General features: G+C 34.4%; 22 non-coding genes across 22 annotated transcripts; 11 read left to right on the forward strand and 11 right to left on the reverse strand.

Annotated features, from left to right (window-relative positions):
* Positions 1-4,492: 4,492 nt before the first annotated feature.
* Trnai-uau (transfer RNA isoleucine (anticodon UAU)) lies at positions 4,493-4,602 on the reverse strand. Its single transcript has 2 exons — positions 4,565-4,602; positions 4,493-4,528 (listed from the first exon to the last, which is right to left on the reverse strand). It is a non-coding gene; the product is annotated as a tRNA-Ile (tRNA).
* Positions 4,603-4,978: 376 nt separating this feature from the next.
* Trnay-gua (transfer RNA tyrosine (anticodon GUA)) lies at positions 4,979-5,068 on the forward strand. The gene is given in 2 exon segments: positions 4,979-5,015; positions 5,033-5,068. It is a non-coding gene; the product is annotated as a tRNA-Tyr (tRNA).
* A 757-nt stretch (positions 5,069-5,825) lies between these two features.
* Positions 5,826-5,930, reverse strand: Trnai-uau (transfer RNA isoleucine (anticodon UAU)). The gene is made up of 2 exons: positions 5,893-5,930; positions 5,826-5,861 (listed from the first exon to the last, which is right to left on the reverse strand). It is a non-coding gene; the product is annotated as a tRNA-Ile (tRNA).
* Positions 5,931-6,306: 376 nt separating this feature from the next.
* Trnay-gua (transfer RNA tyrosine (anticodon GUA)) lies at positions 6,307-6,396 on the forward strand. The gene is given in 2 exon segments: positions 6,307-6,343; positions 6,361-6,396. It is a non-coding gene; the product is annotated as a tRNA-Tyr (tRNA).
* A 757-nt stretch (positions 6,397-7,153) lies between these two features.
* On the reverse strand, positions 7,154-7,263 carry Trnai-uau (transfer RNA isoleucine (anticodon UAU)). The gene is made up of 2 exons: positions 7,226-7,263; positions 7,154-7,189 (listed from the first exon to the last, which is right to left on the reverse strand). It is a non-coding gene; the product is annotated as a tRNA-Ile (tRNA).
* Positions 7,264-7,639: 376 nt separating this feature from the next.
* On the forward strand, positions 7,640-7,729 carry Trnay-gua (transfer RNA tyrosine (anticodon GUA)). The gene is given in 2 exon segments: positions 7,640-7,676; positions 7,694-7,729. It is a non-coding gene; the product is annotated as a tRNA-Tyr (tRNA).
* Positions 7,730-8,486: 757 nt separating this feature from the next.
* On the reverse strand, positions 8,487-8,596 carry Trnai-uau (transfer RNA isoleucine (anticodon UAU)). The gene is made up of 2 exons: positions 8,559-8,596; positions 8,487-8,522 (listed from the first exon to the last, which is right to left on the reverse strand). It is a non-coding gene; the product is annotated as a tRNA-Ile (tRNA).
* Positions 8,597-8,972: 376 nt separating this feature from the next.
* On the forward strand, positions 8,973-9,062 carry Trnay-gua (transfer RNA tyrosine (anticodon GUA)). The gene is given in 2 exon segments: positions 8,973-9,009; positions 9,027-9,062. It is a non-coding gene; the product is annotated as a tRNA-Tyr (tRNA).
* Positions 9,063-9,819: 757 nt separating this feature from the next.
* Trnai-uau (transfer RNA isoleucine (anticodon UAU)) lies at positions 9,820-9,929 on the reverse strand. Its single transcript has 2 exons — positions 9,892-9,929; positions 9,820-9,855 (listed from the first exon to the last, which is right to left on the reverse strand). It is a non-coding gene; the product is annotated as a tRNA-Ile (tRNA).
* Positions 9,930-10,305: 376 nt separating this feature from the next.
* On the forward strand, positions 10,306-10,395 carry Trnay-gua (transfer RNA tyrosine (anticodon GUA)). Its single transcript is given in 2 exon segments — positions 10,306-10,342; positions 10,360-10,395. It is a non-coding gene; the product is annotated as a tRNA-Tyr (tRNA).
* Positions 10,396-11,152: 757 nt separating this feature from the next.
* Positions 11,153-11,262, reverse strand: Trnai-uau (transfer RNA isoleucine (anticodon UAU)). Its single transcript has 2 exons — positions 11,225-11,262; positions 11,153-11,188 (listed from the first exon to the last, which is right to left on the reverse strand). It is a non-coding gene; the product is annotated as a tRNA-Ile (tRNA).
* A 376-nt stretch (positions 11,263-11,638) lies between these two features.
* On the forward strand, positions 11,639-11,728 carry Trnay-gua (transfer RNA tyrosine (anticodon GUA)). Its single transcript is given in 2 exon segments — positions 11,639-11,675; positions 11,693-11,728. It is a non-coding gene; the product is annotated as a tRNA-Tyr (tRNA).
* Positions 11,729-12,485: 757 nt separating this feature from the next.
* Positions 12,486-12,595, reverse strand: Trnai-uau (transfer RNA isoleucine (anticodon UAU)). Its single transcript has 2 exons — positions 12,558-12,595; positions 12,486-12,521 (listed from the first exon to the last, which is right to left on the reverse strand). It is a non-coding gene; the product is annotated as a tRNA-Ile (tRNA).
* Positions 12,596-12,971: 376 nt separating this feature from the next.
* On the forward strand, positions 12,972-13,061 carry Trnay-gua (transfer RNA tyrosine (anticodon GUA)). Its single transcript is given in 2 exon segments — positions 12,972-13,008; positions 13,026-13,061. It is a non-coding gene; the product is annotated as a tRNA-Tyr (tRNA).
* A 757-nt stretch (positions 13,062-13,818) lies between these two features.
* Positions 13,819-13,928, reverse strand: Trnai-uau (transfer RNA isoleucine (anticodon UAU)). The gene is made up of 2 exons: positions 13,891-13,928; positions 13,819-13,854 (listed from the first exon to the last, which is right to left on the reverse strand). It is a non-coding gene; the product is annotated as a tRNA-Ile (tRNA).
* Positions 13,929-14,304: 376 nt separating this feature from the next.
* Positions 14,305-14,394, forward strand: Trnay-gua (transfer RNA tyrosine (anticodon GUA)). Its single transcript is given in 2 exon segments — positions 14,305-14,341; positions 14,359-14,394. It is a non-coding gene; the product is annotated as a tRNA-Tyr (tRNA).
* Positions 14,395-15,151: 757 nt separating this feature from the next.
* On the reverse strand, positions 15,152-15,261 carry Trnai-uau (transfer RNA isoleucine (anticodon UAU)). The gene is made up of 2 exons: positions 15,224-15,261; positions 15,152-15,187 (listed from the first exon to the last, which is right to left on the reverse strand). It is a non-coding gene; the product is annotated as a tRNA-Ile (tRNA).
* A 376-nt stretch (positions 15,262-15,637) lies between these two features.
* On the forward strand, positions 15,638-15,727 carry Trnay-gua (transfer RNA tyrosine (anticodon GUA)). The gene is given in 2 exon segments: positions 15,638-15,674; positions 15,692-15,727. It is a non-coding gene; the product is annotated as a tRNA-Tyr (tRNA).
* Positions 15,728-16,484: 757 nt separating this feature from the next.
* Positions 16,485-16,594, reverse strand: Trnai-uau (transfer RNA isoleucine (anticodon UAU)). Its single transcript has 2 exons — positions 16,557-16,594; positions 16,485-16,520 (listed from the first exon to the last, which is right to left on the reverse strand). It is a non-coding gene; the product is annotated as a tRNA-Ile (tRNA).
* A 376-nt stretch (positions 16,595-16,970) lies between these two features.
* On the forward strand, positions 16,971-17,060 carry Trnay-gua (transfer RNA tyrosine (anticodon GUA)). Its single transcript is given in 2 exon segments — positions 16,971-17,007; positions 17,025-17,060. It is a non-coding gene; the product is annotated as a tRNA-Tyr (tRNA).
* A 757-nt stretch (positions 17,061-17,817) lies between these two features.
* On the reverse strand, positions 17,818-17,927 carry Trnai-uau (transfer RNA isoleucine (anticodon UAU)). Its single transcript has 2 exons — positions 17,890-17,927; positions 17,818-17,853 (listed from the first exon to the last, which is right to left on the reverse strand). It is a non-coding gene; the product is annotated as a tRNA-Ile (tRNA).
* Positions 17,928-18,303: 376 nt separating this feature from the next.
* Trnay-gua (transfer RNA tyrosine (anticodon GUA)) lies at positions 18,304-18,393 on the forward strand. The gene is given in 2 exon segments: positions 18,304-18,340; positions 18,358-18,393. It is a non-coding gene; the product is annotated as a tRNA-Tyr (tRNA).
* Positions 18,394-19,234: the final 841 nt, after the last annotated feature.

Genomic DNA, 19,234 nt, shown 5'->3' on the forward strand with positions numbered 1-19,234 from the left:
TCGCAAGAAGAAACCAATAACGAAGTGTCAGAACAAACCGAGGTTAAAAGTGTTGATGTACCAGAAAGTGAAGGACTTGTCGATGATATTCATCATAACAAAAATGAATTGATTGTTGAAGCTGCCGTGCACATGGAAAATATTGTACAGCATGAGACAAGAAAGAGAAAAATTGCTAATTCGGACGATAATTGTTCCGAGTCAGATGGGAATATTGATGAAGATGTGAAAGATGATGATGAAGTTGATATCTCTGTTCCTAGTGTTAGTGCCGTTGAGGAAGAGAAAAAAGATGAAAAAACTGGCAAAAAAGTTAAACGTAACGGAGATAGCACTCTTCTAAGTGAAGAAGTTGTTAATGAAAATTTAGATTTTGGAGATTTTGATCCCGATCATTGGGAAAAACGAAACGACACCCTTTGTGATGTTACTTTAAACAACGCAGAGGGTGGTAGTGGTGATGGTGATGATGACTCCTCTGTCTGTGTTGACGAAAACATGGACGAAGGAGGTGACACAAACGAAGAGGTGGATGTTTTTTCTCTCTCTGCTAAAGAGCTTAGGAAATATAAAAAGCAACAACGAAAGCTTACAAGAAGGTCTTCGTTGAATCCCAAACCTAATGTTAATGCTGGTAGAAGCTCGAAGGTGTCTGAAAATAAAAAGAAAAATGGATAACAAATTTTATTTTTTTATTTGTATTATAATGGTGCTGATTTGTTCGTTTAATTGTAATGGTTTAAAAAATGTGAATAATTTTCAAAATTTTGTATCTGTTTTATATGATAGAAGGGCTACTTTTGCTTTGTTGCAAGAGACTTTCTGGGATAAATCATATGTTGATGGAATACAAAATATGTATGAAGGGAAAATATATGAATGTAATGGTTATAATAGTAGGCAAGGTGTTGCTATCATGGTTGCTAATAGTGTAAAAGATAAAACAAAATTAGTTTATAAAGATGATGAAGGAAGGTTTATACATGTTTCATATGAAACAGATGGTCAAATTTTTAATTTTGTCTCTGTTTATGCACCTAATAATTGTATAGAAAGAGCAAGATATTTTAAGTTTGTTAACAGTTATATTGAAAATTTACAAAATGTTATAATAGGAGGAGATTTTAATACAACTCTGTCAAACTTAGACAAAGGAGGTAAATCTAAACATTGTATTGATGAGGCATATAGAGAATTAAATAAAACTATGTGTAATTGTAATATATATGATGTATGGAGAGCAAGAAATGAATGTAAAAAAATATTTTCTTGGAAAAGAATATGTAATAATATATTGCAGCAGAGTAGAATAGACTATTTTTTAATTAGTAAATCCTTATCACCAAATGTACAAAATGTGTATTATAATGAAACAAGCTTTAGTGATCATACATATGTTTTTATGAATTTTAACTTTTGTATTGTTGAACGAGGCCCTGGAATATGGGTGTTGAATAATACTGTATTGTCAAATGTAAATTATGTAAAAAGAGTTAAAGAGATTATAGTTGAATCTATGAATTGTTCTTTATATGACAGTGAACCACTTATTTGGTGGGATAATTTGAAATATAGAATTAAGAGATATTCTCAAGTTTTTTCTTCAGATTTAGTTAAGGAAAAGAAAAGGGATTTTTTTTATATACAAAATAAAATACAAAGGTTATGTGCTTTACAAGCAAGTGGTATAGATATAGATGTAACTAGATTAGAAACATTGCAATTAGATCTTAGTAAATATGAATTAGATAAATGTAAAGGTGCTATTTTACGATCTAAAGCCACATGGGCTACAGAGGGTGACAAAAATACAAAATATTTTCTAAACTTAGAAAAGTATAGACAGGAAAGTAATTCTGTGAAAGAATTGTATAATGTAAATGATGAAATTGTAAATGATACTGATGGAATTTTAGATATTGAATATAATTTTTACAAAGAGTTGTACTCTTGTGTTGAGATAGAAACTGATAAACTATGTGATTTTTTACAACATGTTGATAAAAAGGTTGATGACGATGATAAAGAGATTTGTGACTCAGATATAACATTTAATGAAATTGCTGATGCCTTATCATCGATGTCTAAGAATAAGAGGCCAGGCTCAGATGGACTTACTACAGAATTTTATTGTACTTTTTACGAATCACTTAGAGAGATTTTATATAAAGTTTTTAATGCTGTTTATGATGAAGGTATTTTATCAAGATCAATGAGATCCGGTGTTATCAGTTTAATTTTTAAGAAAAAAGGTGATAAAAGAGGTATTAAAAATTATAGACCTATTTCATTACTGCAAGTTGATTACAAAATTTTAGCTCGTGTCATGGCAAATAGATTTAAAAAAGTATTGCCAAAAATAGTGTCTGAAAATCAAACATGTTGTATAGTAGGAAGAGATATTTCTAATAGTATTGCAAATGTACGAGATATTATAACTTTAGTAGAAAATGATGATATGGAAGGATATATTGTAAAAGCTGACCAAGAAAAAGCCTTTGATAGGCTTAGTCATGAGTACATGTTAAGTGTATTAAAGAAATTTGGTTTTGGTGAAAGTTTTATTAAATGGATTACTATTTTTTATAATGAAATAAATAGCTCTGTAAAATGTAATGGTTTTTTAACCAAGTATTTTGCTATTAAGAATGGGATAAGACAAGGCTGTCCAATTAGTGCTCTGTTATATGTTTTGGCAGCTGAGCCTTTACAATGTATGATTACCAATAATTGTAATATTTCCGGAATCAATATTCCAATGTCAGAAAAAGTGTGTAAAATGTTTCAACATGCTGATGATACTACTGTAACTGTATCTGATAAGAAGTCAATTGATGAAGTATTTAATGTATTTGAATTGTATGGTAAATGTTCTGGTGCTAAAATAAATAGGCAAAAGTCAGAAATAATGCCTATTGGGAAAGGTTGTATGACAGAAAATGAACAAAACTGCCATGGTCTCAAAATTTGTGAAAATGAAATTTTGTTATTAGGTGTTTATATTGGCAAAAATGAACATGTATGTAATGAATTGAATTGGAGAGGAAAATTAAATAAAATCAAGATGTTATTAAATATGTGGATACAAAGAAAATTGACAATACATGGTAGAGTAAATGTAATAACCTCTCTGTTAATGTCTAGATTGTGGTATAATTTATTTGTTACTTCTATGCCTGAATGGGCTATTGAAGAAATGAAGAGACTATGTGTTAACTTTGTGTGGAATGGTGGTGCACACCTTGTACAGTATAATACTATTATTTGTGATAAAAATAAAGGTGGTTTACATCTGCCTGATATTAAATCAAAAATTTGTGCTTTTAGATTGAAGTTTTTAGCCAGATTTTTAAATGAAGATTATAAAGTAATATGGAAAGACATTTTTAGGTATTTTATTTCCAAAGTATTGAATATGAAATTGGCAGAAGACATTGTATTCATGTCATTAAAAGATAAATATATGTCTTGTATTCCTGTGATATACAAAGAAATGTTAAAATCATTTTGCTTTATACGAGAAAATGTGTCATTTGATTATACAGTTGAAAATATTTATAATCAACCGTTGTTTTGTAATTCAGAAATTTTGATATGTGGGAAAACAATTTTATGGAATGATTTTATAGAGGCTGGAATAATTCAGTTGAAAGACATTTGTTATGAGGTGAAACCTGGGTAGTGGAATAGAATCTAGTAATCTCTAGGTCGGTGGTTCGACTCCGCCTCACGGGATATATTTTTGTCACCATCACTTTTTAGCCCCGGATTTGTTATTTTCTTCAATGTGAGATTTTATTCTCGGAAACTATTTGACTGAGTTTTTTGTTTGAATAATAATGAAGTAACAAACACATAAAATTCACTTTGAATGATATATTAAATGCGTAACGTTGCCAAAATAACTTGTTAATATAATAGCTTAAGGCAAATAGTGTGCACCAGGTCAATTTCCTAAATAAACAGTCTTGCAAAGAAATAGCATAGTGGGGGACAATAATCTGAATTAAACGCATTCAAGTAGATACACTGTAACGTTATCATCTCAGAAATTGGACCTGTAAAATCAATATGAGTCAGGAACAAAGTCGAGGTTTTTTTTGCTGATGCCTAGTGGTCAGTCTTTGTCAATTTGAAGAAAACTCACACATTTCAAATCATGCCAAGACAGTTAGTCTTTCGAATGAACATTTCAATTACATTATCTATTTTTGAGTACTATACATTGCCGACCATGCTGCTGGTAAGATAAGAAGAATTGCAAACTGTACATGTAAATTTACATCGAAATGACACGACTATAAATTGATATTGAATCAAAACTACACGTGTCCCGTGGCTCAAATGCATACTCACACTTACCAATAAAGCCCGGGTACTTTCATGTTTTAGTCGATACAGTTTTCCTTGTCAAAGAGATTCTGATCGTAACAAGTTGACAAGCGTTACTGGAAGGTATCAAATTTAATAAATTGAAAGGTAAAAAACTAATTGCTCCGGGTGAGGATCGAACTCACAACCTCCGCATTCCTCATACTGTGCTATGCACAGTGAAGGTACTGTCTATAAGTACGGCGCGCTAACCGATTGTGCCACCGGAGCAATGTTACAAAGTGACATAAAAATTAGGCTTTTATACAACAGTTGCTATCTGGCTTAACGTCTGCATTATAAATGATGCAGACAAATCTTCTCATTCCACTTACTATGTTATTTTTTACATATACTTTAATAATCGGGCCAACATATATTTTGAACGCTCCTGTTATGTTCTGAAAAGAATTTCCCAACGAATTATATTTAACATAGGGAAGGCTGACTTTCTTCGTTCAACGTAATTGAGATTTTGTAATGTCCTAATTATAAACATTGAACAAGGTACATGAAAACATTTCTTTAAAATAGGCCACACCATATGACCAACTTCCGTAAAAATTCTTTACAATAAATACATCAATTTACTGGTAATTGTCATCGCCCCGTGATAGCTCAGTTGGTAGAGCGGGAGACTGTAGTGGAATAGAATCTAGTAATCTCTAGGTCGGTGGTTCGACTCCGCCTCACGGGATATATTTTTGTCACCATCACTTTTTAGCCCCGGATTTGTTATTTTCTTCAATGTGAGATTTTATTCTCGGAAACTATTTGACTGAGTTTTTTGTTTGAATAATAATGAAGTAACAAACACATAAAATTCACTTTGAATGATATATTAAATGCGTAACGTTGCCAAAATAACTTGTTAATATAATAGCTTAAGGCAAATAGTGTGCACCAGGTCAATTTCCTAAATAAACAGTCTTGCAAAGAAATAGCATAGTGGGGGACAATAATCTGAATTAAACGCATTCAAGTAGATACACTGTAACGTTATCATCTCAGAAATTGGACCTGTAAAATCAATATGAGTCAGGAACAAAGTCGAGGTTTTTTTTGCTGATGCCTAGTGGTCAGTCTTTGTCAATTTGAAGAAAACTCACACATTTCAAATCATGCCAAGACAGTTAGTCTTTCGAATGAACATTTCAATTACATTATCTATTTTTGAGTACTATACATTGCCGACCATGCTGCTGGTAAGATAAGAAGAATTGCAAACTGTACATGTAAATTTACATCGAAATGACACGACTATAAATTGATATTGAATCAAAACTACACGTGTCCCGTGGCTCAAATGCATACTCACACTTACCAATAAAGCCCGGGTACTTTCATGTTTTAGTCGATACAGTTTTCCTTGTCAAAGAGATTCTGATCGTAACAAGTTGACAAGCGTTACTGGAAGGTATCAAATTTAATAAATTGAAAGGTAAAAAACTAATTGCTCCGGGTGAGGATCGAACTCACAACCTCCGCATTCCTCATACTATGCACAGTGAAGGTACTGTCTATAAGTACGGCGCGCTAACCGATTGTGCCACCGGAGCAATGTTACAAAGTGACATAAAAATTAGGCTTTTATACAACAGTTGCTATCTGGCTTAACGTCTGCATTATAAATGATGCAGACAAATCTTCTCATTCCACTTACTATGTTATTTTTTACATATACTTTAATAATCGGGCCAACATATATTTTGAACGCTCCTGTTATGTTCTGAAAAGAATTTCCCAACGAATTATATTTAACATAGGGAAGGCTGACTTTCTTCGTTCAACGTAATTGAGATTTTGTAATGTCCTAATTATAAACATTGAACAAGGTACATGAAAACATTTCTTTAAAATAGGCCACACCATATGACCAACTTCCGTAAAAATTCTTTACAATAAATACATCAATTTACTGGTAATTGTCATCGCCCCGTGATAGCTCAGTTGGTAGAGCGGGAGACTGTAGTGGAATAGAATCTAGTAATCTCTAGGTCGGTGGTTCGACTCCGCCTCACGGGATATATTTTTGTCACCATCACTTTTTAGCCCCGGATTTGTTATTTTCTTCAATGTGAGATTTTATTCTCGGAAACTATTTGACTGAGTTTTTTGTTTGAATAATAATGAAGTAACAAACACATAAAATTCACTTTGAATGATATATTAAATGCGTAACGTTGCCAAAATAACTTGTTAATATAATAGCTTAAGGCAAATAGTGTGCACCAGGTCAATTTCCTAAATAAACAGTCTTGCAAAGAAATAGCATAGTGGGGGACAATAATCTGAATTAAACGCATTCAAGTAGATACACTGTAACGTTATCATCTCAGAAATTGGACCTGTAAAATCAATATGAGTCAGGAACAAAGTCGAGGTTTTTTTTGCTGATGCCTAGTGGTCAGTCTTTGTCAATTTGAAGAAAACTCACACATTTCAAATCATGCCAAGACAGTTAGTCTTTCGAATGAACATTTCAATTACATTATCTATTTTTGAGTACTATACATTGCCGACCATGCTGCTGGTAAGATAAGAAGAATTGCAAACTGTACATGTAAATTTACATCGAAATGACACGACTATAAATTGATATTGAATCAAAACTACACGTGTCCCGTGGCTCAAATGCATACTCACACTTACCAATAAAGCCCGGGTACTTTCATGTTTTAGTCGATACAGTTTTCCTTGTCAAAGAGATTCTGATCGTAACAAGTTGACAAGCGTTACTGGAAGGTATCAAATTTAATAAATTGAAAGGTAAAAAACTAATTGCTCCGGGTGAGGATCGAACTCACAACCTCCGCATTCCTCATACTGTGCTATGCACAGTGAAGGTACTGTCTATAAGTACGGCGCGCTAACCGATTGTGCCACCGGAGCAATGTTACAAAGTGACATAAAAATTAGGCTTTTATACAACAGTTGCTATCTGGCTTAACGTCTGCATTATAAATGATGCAGACAAATCTTCTCATTCCACTTACTATGTTATTTTTTACATATACTTTAATAATCGGGCCAACATATATTTTGAACGCTCCTGTTATGTTCTGAAAAGAATTTCCCAACGAATTATATTTAACATAGGGAAGGCTGACTTTCTTCGTTCAACGTAATTGAGATTTTGTAATGTCCTAATTATAAACATTGAACAAGGTACATGAAAACATTTCTTTAAAATAGGCCACACCATATGACCAACTTCCGTAAAAATTCTTTACAATAAATACATCAATTTACTGGTAATTGTCATCGCCCCGTGATAGCTCAGTTGGTAGAGCGGGAGACTGTAGTGGAATAGAATCTAGTAATCTCTAGGTCGGTGGTTCGACTCCGCCTCACGGGATATATTTTTGTCACCATCACTTTTTAGCCCCGGATTTGTTATTTTCTTCAATGTGAGATTTTATTCTCGGAAACTATTTGACTGAGTTTTTTGTTTGAATAATAATGAAGTAACAAACACATAAAATTCACTTTGAATGATATATTAAATGCGTAACGTTGCCAAAATAACTTGTTAATATAATAGCTTAAGGCAAATAGTGTGCACCAGGTCAATTTCCTAAATAAACAGTCTTGCAAAGAAATAGCATAGTGGGGGACAATAATCTGAATTAAACGCATTCAAGTAGATACACTGTAACGTTATCATCTCAGAAATTGGACCTGTAAAATCAATATGAGTCAGGAACAAAGTCGAGGTTTTTTTTGCTGATGCCTAGTGGTCAGTCTTTGTCAATTTGAAGAAAACTCACACATTTCAAATCATGCCAAGACAGTTAGTCTTTCGAATGAACATTTCAATTACATTATCTATTTTTGAGTACTATACATTGCCGACCATGCTGCTGGTAAGATAAGAAGAATTGCAAACTGTACATGTAAATTTACATCGAAATGACACGACTATAAATTGATATTGAATCAAAACTACACGTGTCCCGTGGCTCAAATGCATACTCACACTTACCAATAAAGCCCGGGTACTTTCATGTTTTAGTCGATACAGTTTTCCTTGTCAAAGAGATTCTGATCGTAACAAGTTGACAAGCGTTACTGGAAGGTATCAAATTTAATAAATTGAAAGGTAAAAAACTAATTGCTCCGGGTGAGGATCGAACTCACAACCTCCGCATTCCTCATACTGTGCTATGCACAGTGAAGGTACTGTCTATAAGTACGGCGCGCTAACCGATTGTGCCACCGGAGCAATGTTACAAAGTGACATAAAAATTAGGCTTTTATACAACAGTTGCTATCTGGCTTAACGTCTGCATTATAAATGATGCAGACAAATCTTCTCATTCCACTTACTATGTTATTTTTTACATATACTTTAATAATCGGGCCAACATATATTTTGAACGCTCCTGTTATGTTCTGAAAAGAATTTCCCAACGAATTATATTTAACATAGGGAAGGCTGACTTTCTTCGTTCAACGTAATTGAGATTTTGTAATGTCCTAATTATAAACATTGAACAAGGTACATGAAAACATTTCTTTAAAATAGGCCACACCATATGACCAACTTCCGTAAAAATTCTTTACAATAAATACATCAATTTACTGGTAATTGTCATCGCCCCGTGATAGCTCAGTTGGTAGAGCGGGAGACTGTAGTGGAATAGAATCTAGTAATCTCTAGGTCGGTGGTTCGACTCCGCCTCACGGGATATATTTTTGTCACCATCACTTTTTAGCCCCGGATTTGTTATTTTCTTCAATGTGAGATTTTATTCTCGGAAACTATTTGACTGAGTTTTTTGTTTGAATAATAATGAAGTAACAAACACATAAAATTCACTTTGAATGATATATTAAATGCGTAACGTTGCCAAAATAACTTGTTAATATAATAGCTTAAGGCAAATAGTGTGCACCAGGTCAATTTCCTAAATAAACAGTCTTGCAAAGAAATAGCATAGTGGGGGACAATAATCTGAATTAAACGCATTCAAGTAGATACACTGTAACGTTATCATCTCAGAAATTGGACCTGTAAAATCAATATGAGTCAGGAACAAAGTCGAGGTTTTTTTTGCTGATGCCTAGTGGTCAGTCTTTGTCAATTTGAAGAAAACTCACACATTTCAAATCATGCCAAGACAGTTAGTCTTTCGAATGAACATTTCAATTACATTATCTATTTTTGAGTACTATACATTGCCGACCATGCTGCTGGTAAGATAAGAAGAATTGCAAACTGTACATGTAAATTTACATCGAAATGACACGACTATAAATTGATATTGAATCAAAACTACACGTGTCCCGTGGCTCAAATGCATACTCACACTTACCAATAAAGCCCGGGTACTTTCATGTTTTAGTCGATACAGTTTTCCTTGTCAAAGAGATTCTGATCGTAACAAGTTGACAAGCGTTACTGGAAGGTATCAAATTTAATAAATTGAAAGGTAAAAAACTAATTGCTCCGGGTGAGGATCGAACTCACAACCTCCGCATTCCTCATACTGTGCTATGCACAGTGAAGGTACTGTCTATAAGTACGGCGCGCTAACCGATTGTGCCACCGGAGCAATGTTACAAAGTGACATAAAAATTAGGCTTTTATACAACAGTTGCTATCTGGCTTAACGTCTGCATTATAAATGATGCAGACAAATCTTCTCATTCCACTTACTATGTTATTTTTTACATATACTTTAATAATCGGGCCAACATATATTTTGAACGCTCCTGTTATGTTCTGAAAAGAATTTCCCAACGAATTATATTTAACATAGGGAAGGCTGACTTTCTTCGTTCAACGTAATTGAGATTTTGTAATGTCCTAATTATAAACATTGAACAAGGTACATGAAAACATTTCTTTAAAATAGGCCACACCATATGACCAACTTCCGTAAAAATTCTTTACAATAAATACATCAATTTACTGGTAATTGTCATCGCCCCGTGATAGCTCAGTTGGTAGAGCGGGAGACTGTAGTGGAATAGAATCTAGTAATCTCTAGGTCGGTGGTTCGACTCCGCCTCACGGGATATATTTTTGTCACCATCACTTTTTAGCCCCGGATTTGTTATTTTCTTCAATGTGAGATTTTATTCTCGGAAACTATTTGACTGAGTTTTTTGTTTGAATAATAATGAAGTAACAAACACATAAAATTCACTTTGAATGATATATTAAATGCGTAACGTTGCCAAAATAACTTGTTAATATAATAGCTTAAGGCAAATAGTGTGCACCAGGTCAATTTCCTAAATAAACAGTCTTGCAAAGAAATAGCATAGTGGGGGACAATAATCTGAATTAAACGCATTCAAGTAGATACACTGTAACGTTATCATCTCAGAAATTGGACCTGTAAAATCAATATGAGTCAGGAACAAAGTCGAGGTTTTTTTTGCTGATGCCTAGTGGTCAGTCTTTGTCAATTTGAAGAAAACTCACACATTTCAAATCATGCCAAGACAGTTAGTCTTTCGAATGAACATTTCAATTACATTATCTATTTTTGAGTACTATACATTGCCGACCATGCTGCTGGTAAGATAAGAAGAATTGCAAACTGTACATGTAAATTTACATCGAAATGACACGACTATAAATTGATATTGAATCAAAACTACACGTGTCCCGTGGCTCAAATGCATACTCACACTTACCAATAAAGCCCGGGTACTTTCATGTTTTAGTCGATACAGTTTTCCTTGTCAAAGAGATTCTGATCGTAACAAGTTGACAAGCGTTACTGGAAGGTATCAAATTTAATAAATTGAAAGGTAAAAAACTAATTGCTCCGGGTGAGGATCGAACTCACAACCTCCGCATTCCTCATACTGTGCTATGCACAGTGAAGGTACTGTCTATAAGTACGGCGCGCTAACCGATTGTGCCACCGGAGCAATGTTACAAAGTGACATAAAAATTAGGCTTTTATACAACAGTTGCTATCTGGCTTAACGTCTGCATTATAAATGATGCAGACAAATCTTCTCATTCCACTTACTATGTTATTTTTTACATATACTTTAATAATCGGGCCAACATATATTTTGAACGCTCCTGTTATGTTCTGAAAAGAATTTCCCAACGAATTATATTTAACATAGGGAAGGCTGACTTTCTTCGTTCAACGTAATTGAGATTTTGTAATGTCCTAATTATAAACATTGAACAAGGTACATGAAAACATTTCTTTAAAATAGGCCACACCATATGACCAACTTCCGTAAAAATTCTTTACAATAAATACATCAATTTACTGGTAATTGTCATCGCCCCGTGATAGCTCAGTTGGTAGAGCGGGAGACTGTAGTGGAATAGAATCTAGTAATCTCTAGGTCGGTGGTTCGACTCCGCCTCACGGGATATATTTTTGTCACCATCACTTTTTAGCCCCGGATTTGTTATTTTCTTCAATGTGAGATTTTATTCTCGGAAACTATTTGACTGAGTTTTTTGTTTGAATAATAATGAAGTAACAAACACATAAAATTCACTTTGAATGATATATTAAATGCGTAACGTTGCCAAAATAACTTGTTAATATAATAGCTTAAGGCAAATAGTGTGCACCAGGTCAATTTCCTAAATAAACAGTCTTGCAAAGAAATAGCATAGTGGGGGACAATAATCTGAATTAAACGCATTCAAGTAGATACACTGTAACGTTATCATCTCAGAAATTGGACCTGTAAAATCAATATGAGTCAGGAACAAAGTCGAGGTTTTTTTTGCTGATGCCTAGTGGTCAGTCTTTGTCAATTTGAAGAAAACTCACACATTTCAAATCATGCCAAGACAGTTAGTCTTTCGAATGAACATTTCAATTACATTATCTATTTTTGAGTACTATACATTGCCGACCATGCTGCTGGTAAGATAAGAAGAATTGCAAACTGTACATGTAAATTTACATCGAAATGACACGACTATAAATTGATATTGAATCAAAACTACACGTGTCCCGTGGCTCAAATGCATACTCACACTTACCAATAAAGCCCGGGTACTTTCATGTTTTAGTCGATACAGTTTTCCTTGTCAAAGAGATTCTGATCGTAACAAGTTGACAAGCGTTACTGGAAGGTATCAAATTTAATAAATTGAAAGGTAAAAAACTAATTGCTCCGGGTGAGGATCGAACTCACAACCTCCGCATTCCTCATACTGTGCTATGCACAGTGAAGGTACTGTCTATAAGTACGGCGCGCTAACCGATTGTGCCACCGGAGCAATGTTACAAAGTGACATAAAAATTAGGCTTTTATACAACAGTTGCTATCTGGCTTAACGTCTGCATTATAAATGATGCAGACAAATCTTCTCATTCCACTTACTATGTTATTTTTTACATATACTTTAATAATCGGGCCAACATATATTTTGAACGCTCCTGTTATGTTCTGAAAAGAATTTCCCAACGAATTATATTTAACATAGGGAAGGCTGACTTTCTTCGTTCAACGTAATTGAGATTTTGTAATGTCCTAATTATAAACATTGAACAAGGTACATGAAAACATTTCTTTAAAATAGGCCACACCATATGACCAACTTCCGTAAAAATTCTTTACAATAAATACATCAATTTACTGGTAATTGTCATCGCCCCGTGATAGCTCAGTTGGTAGAGCGGGAGACTGTAGTGGAATAGAATCTAGTAATCTCTAGGTCGGTGGTTCGACTCCGCCTCACGGGATATATTTTTGTCACCATCACTTTTTAGCCCCGGATTTGTTATTTTCTTCAATGTGAGATTTTATTCTCGGAAACTATTTGACTGAGTTTTTTGTTTGAATAATAATGAAGTAACAAACACATAAAATTCACTTTGAATGATATATTAAATGCGTAACGTTGCCAAAATAACTTGTTAATATAATAGCTTAAGGCAAATAGTGTGCACCAGGTCAATTTCCTAAATAAACAGTCTTGCAAAGAAATAGCATAGTGGGGGACAATAATCTGAATTAAACGCATTCAAGTAGATACACTGTAACGTTATCATCTCAGAAATTGGACCTGTAAAATCAATATGAGTCAGGAACAAAGTCGAGGTTTTTTTTGCTGATGCCTAGTGGTCAGTCTTTGTCAATTTGAAGAAAACTCACACATTTCAAATCATGCCAAGACAGTTAGTCTTTCGAATGAACATTTCAATTACATTATCTATTTTTGAGTACTATACATTGCCGACCATGCTGCTGGTAAGATAAGAAGAATTGCAAACTGTACATGTAAATTTACATCGAAATGACACGACTATAAATTGATATTGAATCAAAACTACACGTGTCCCGTGGCTCAAATGCATACTCACACTTACCAATAAAGCCCGGGTACTTTCATGTTTTAGTCGATACAGTTTTCCTTGTCAAAGAGATTCTGATCGTAACAAGTTGACAAGCGTTACTGGAAGGTATCAAATTTAATAAATTGAAAGGTAAAAAACTAATTGCTCCGGGTGAGGATCGAACTCACAACCTCCGCATTCCTCATACTGTGCTATGCACAGTGAAGGTACTGTCTATAAGTACGGCGCGCTAACCGATTGTGCCACCGGAGCAATGTTACAAAGTGACATAAAAATTAGGCTTTTATACAACAGTTGCTATCTGGCTTAACGTCTGCATTATAAATGATGCAGACAAATCTTCTCATTCCACTTACTATGTTATTTTTTACATATACTTTAATAATCGGGCCAACATATATTTTGAACGCTCCTGTTATGTTCTGAAAAGAATTTCCCAACGAATTATATTTAACATAGGGAAGGCTGACTTTCTTCGTTCAACGTAATTGAGATTTTGTAATGTCCTAATTATAAACATTGAACAAGGTACATGAAAACATTTCTTTAAAATAGGCCACACCATATGACCAACTTCCGTAAAAATTCTTTACAATAAATACATCAATTTACTGGTAATTGTCATCGCCCCGTGATAGCTCAGTTGGTAGAGCGGGAGACTGTAGTGGAATAGAATCTAGTAATCTCTAGGTCGGTGGTTCGACTCCGCCTCACGGGATATATTTTTGTCACCATCACTTTTTAGCCCCGGATTTGTTATTTTCTTCAATGTGAGATTTTATTCTCGGAAACTATTTGACTGAGTTTTTTGTTTGAATAATAATGAAGTAACAAACACATAAAATTCACTTTGAATGATATATTAAATGCGTAACGTTGCCAAAATAACTTGTTAATATAATAGCTTAAGGCAAATAGTGTGCACCAGGTCAATTTCCTAAATAAACAGTCTTGCAAAGAAATAGCATAGTGGGGGACAATAATCTGAATTAAACGCATTCAAGTAGATACACTGTAACGTTATCATCTCAGAAATTGGACCTGTAAAATCAATATGAGTCAGGAACAAAGTCGAGGTTTTTTTTGCTGATGCCTAGTGGTCAGTCTTTGTCAATTTGAAGAAAACTCACACATTTCAAATCATGCCAAGACAGTTAGTCTTTCGAATGAACATTTCAATTACATTATCTATTTTTGAGTACTATACATTGCCGACCATGCTGCTGGTAAGATAAGAAGAATTGCAAACTGTACATGTAAATTTACATCGAAATGACACGACTATAAATTGATATTGAATCAAAACTACACGTGTCCCGTGGCTCAAATGCATACTCACACTTACCAATAAAGCCCGGGTACTTTCATGTTTTAGTCGATACAGTTTTCCTTGTCAAAGAGATTCTGATCGTAACAAGTTGACAAGCGTTACTGGAAGGTATCAAATTTAATAAATTGAAAGGTAAAAAACTAATTGCTCCGGGTGAGGATCGAACTCACAACCTCCGCATTCCTCATACTGTGCTATGCACAGTGAAGGTACTGTCTATAAGTACGGCGCGCTAACCGATTGTGCCACCGGAGCAATGTTACAAAGTGACATAAAAATTAGGCTTTTATACAACAGTTGCTATCTGGCTTAACGTCTGCATTATAAATGATGCAGACAAATCTTCTCATTCCACTTACTATGTTATTTTTTACATATACTTTAATAATCGGGCCAACATATATTTTGAACGCTCCTGTTATGTTCTGAAAAGAATTTCCCAACGAATTATATTTAACATAGGGAAGGCTGACTTTCTTCGTTCAACGTAATTGAGATTTTGTAATGTCCTAATTATAAACATTGAACAAGGTACATGAAAACATTTCTTTAAAATAGGCCACACCATATGACCAACTTCCGTAAAAATTCTTTACAATAAATACATCAATTTACTGGTAATTGTCATCGCCCCGTGATAGCTCAGTTGGTAGAGCGGGAGACTGTAGTGGAATAGAATCTAGTAATCTCTAGGTCGGTGGTTCGACTCCGCCTCACGGGATATATTTTTGTCACCATCACTTTTTAGCCCCGGATTTGTTATTTTCTTCAATGTGAGATTTTATTCTCGGAAACTATTTGACTGAGTTTTTTGTTTGAATAATAATGAAGTAACAAACACATAAAATTCACTTTGAATGATATATTAAATGCGTAACGTTGCCAAAATAACTTGTTAATATAATAGCTTAAGGCAAATAGTGTGCACCAGGTCAATTTCCTAAATAAACAGTCTTGCAAAGAAATAGCATAGTGGGGGACAATAATCTGAATTAAACGCATTCAAGTAGATACACTGTAACGTTATCATCTCAGAAATTGGACCTGTAAAATCAATATGAGTCAGGAACAAAGTCGAGGTTTTTTTTGCTGATGCCTAGTGGTCAGTCTTTGTCAATTTGAAGAAAACTCACACATTTCAAATCATGCCAAGACAGTTAGTCTTTCGAATGAACATTTCAATTACATTATCTATTTTTGAGTACTATACATTGCCGACCATGCTGCTGGTAAGATAAGAAGAATTGCAAACTGTACATGTAAATTTACATCGAAATGACACGACTATAAATTGATATTGAATCAAAACTACACGTGTCCCGTGGCTCAAATGCATACTCACACTTACCAATAAAGCCCGGGTACTTTCATGTTTTAGTCGATACAGTTTTCCTTGTCAAAGAGATTCTGATCGTAACAAGTTGACAAGCGTTACTGGAAGGTATCAAATTTAATAAATTGAAAGGTAAAAAACTAATTGCTCCGGGTGAGGATCGAACTCACAACCTCCGCATTCCTCATACTGTGCTATGCACAGTGAAGGTACTGTCTATAAGTACGGCGCGCTAACCGATTGTGCCACCGGAGCAATGTTACAAAGTGACATAAAAATTAGGCTTTTATACAACAGTTGCTATCTGGCTTAACGTCTGCATTATAAATGATGCAGACAAATCTTCTCATTCCACTTACTATGTTATTTTTTACATATACTTTAATAATCGGGCCAACATATATTTTGAACGCTCCTGTTATGTTCTGAAAAGAATTTCCCAACGAATTATATTTAACATAGGGAAGGCTGACTTTCTTCGTTCAACGTAATTGAGATTTTGTAATGTCCTAATTATAAACATTGAACAAGGTACATGAAAACATTTCTTTAAAATAGGCCACACCATATGACCAACTTCCGTAAAAATTCTTTACAATAAATACATCAATTTACTGGTAATTGTCATCGCCCCGTGATAGCTCAGTTGGTAGAGCGGGAGACTGTAGTGGAATAGAATCTAGTAATCTCTAGGTCGGTGGTTCGACTCCGCCTCACGGGATATATTTTTGTCACCATCACTTTTTAGCCCCGGATTTGTTATTTTCTTCAATGTGAGATTTTATTCTCGGAAACTATTTGACTGAGTTTTTTGTTTGAATAATAATGAAGTAACAAACACATAAAATTCACTTTGAATGATATATTAAATGCGTAACGTTGCCAAAATAACTTGTTAATATAATAGCTTAAGGCAAATAGTGTGCACCAGGTCAATTTCCTAAATAAACAGTCTTGCAAAGAAATAGCATAGTGGGGGACAATAATCTGAATTAAACGCATTCAAGTAGATACACTGTAACGTTATCATCTCAGAAATTGGACCTGTAAAATCAATATGAGTCAGGAACAAAGTCGAGGTTTTTTTTGCTGATGCCTAGTGGTCAGTCTTTGTCAATTTGAAGAAAACTCACACATTTCAAATCATGCCAAGACAGTTAGTCTTTCGAATGAACATTTCAATTACATTATCTATTTTTGAGTACTATACATTGCCGACCATGCTGCTGGTAAGATAAGAAGAATTGCAAACTGTACATGTAAATTTACATCGAAATGACACGACTATAAATTGATATTGAATCAAAACTACACGTGTCCCGTGGCTCAAATGCATACTCACACTTACCAATAAAGCCCGGGTACTTTCATGTTTTAGTCGATACAGTTTTCCTTGTCAAAGAGATTCTGATCGTAACAAGTTGACAAGCGTTACTGGAAGGTATCAAATTTAATAAATTGAAAGGTAAAAAACTAATTGCTCCGGGTGAGGATCGAACTCACAACCTCCGCATTCCTCATACTGTGCTATGCACAGTGAAGGTACTGTCTATAAGTACGGCGCGCTAACCGATTGTGCCACCGGAGCAATGTTACAAAGTGACATAAAAATTAGGCTTTTATACAACAGTTGCTATCTGGCTTAACGTCTGCATTATAAATGATGCAGACAAATCTTCTCATTCCACTTACTATGTTATTTTTTACATATACTTTAATAATCGGGCCAACATATATTTTGAACGCTCCTGTTATGTTCTGAAAAGAATTTCCCAACGAATTATATTTAACATAGGGAAGGCTGACTTTCTTCGTTCAACGTAATTGAGATTTTGTAATGTCCTAATTATAAACATTGAACAAGGTACATGAAAACATTTCTTTAAAATAGGCCACACCATATGACCAACTTCCGTAAAAATTCTTTACAATAAATACATCAATTTACTGGTAATTGTCATCGCCCCGTGATAGCTCAGTTGGTAGAGCGGGAGACTGTAGTGGAATAGAATCTAGTAATCTCTAGGTCGGTGGTTCGACTCCGCCTCACGGGATATATTTTTGTCACCATCACTTTTTAGCCCCGGATTTGTTATTTTCTTCAATGTGAGATTTTATTCTCGGAAACTATTTGACTGAGTTTTTTGTTTGAATAATAATGAAGTAACAAACACATAAAATTCACTTTGAATGATATATTAAATGCGTAACGTTGCCAAAATAACTTGTTAATATAATAGCTTAAGGCAAATAGTGTGCACCAGGTCAATTTCCTAAATAAACAGTCTTGCAAAGAAATAGCATAGTGGGGGACAATAATCTGAATTAAACGCATTCAAGTAGATACACTGTAACGTTATCATCTCAGAAATTGGACCTGTAAAATCAATATGAGTCAGGAACAAAGTCGAGGTTTTTTTTGCTGATGCCTAGTGGTCAGTCTTTGTCAATTTGAAGAAAACTCACACATTTCAAATCATGCCAAGACAGTTAGTCTTTCGAATGAACATTTCAATTACATTATCTATTTTTGAGTACTATACATTGCCGACCATGCTGCTGGTAAGATAAGAAGAATTGCAAACTGTACATGTAAATTTACATCGAAATGACACGACTATAAATTGATATTGAATCAAAACTACACGTGTCCCGTGGCTCAAATGCATACTCACACTTACCAATAAAGCCCGGGTACTTTCATGTTTTAGTCGATACAGTTTTCCTTGTCAAAGAGATTCTGATCGTAACAAGTTGACAAGCGTTACTGGAAGGTATCAAATTTAATAAATTGAAAGGTAAAAAACTAATTGCTCCGGGTGAGGATCGAACTCACAACCTCCGCATTCCTCATACTGTGCTATGCACAGTGAAGGTACTGTCTATAAGTACGGC

Source organism: Mytilus trossulus, chromosome 14, assembly GCF_036588685.1.
Source record: "Mytilus trossulus isolate FHL-02 chromosome 14, PNRI_Mtr1.1.1.hap1, whole genome shotgun sequence".
Classification (NCBI taxonomy): Eukaryota; Metazoa; Mollusca; class Bivalvia; order Mytilida; family Mytilidae; genus Mytilus; species Mytilus trossulus.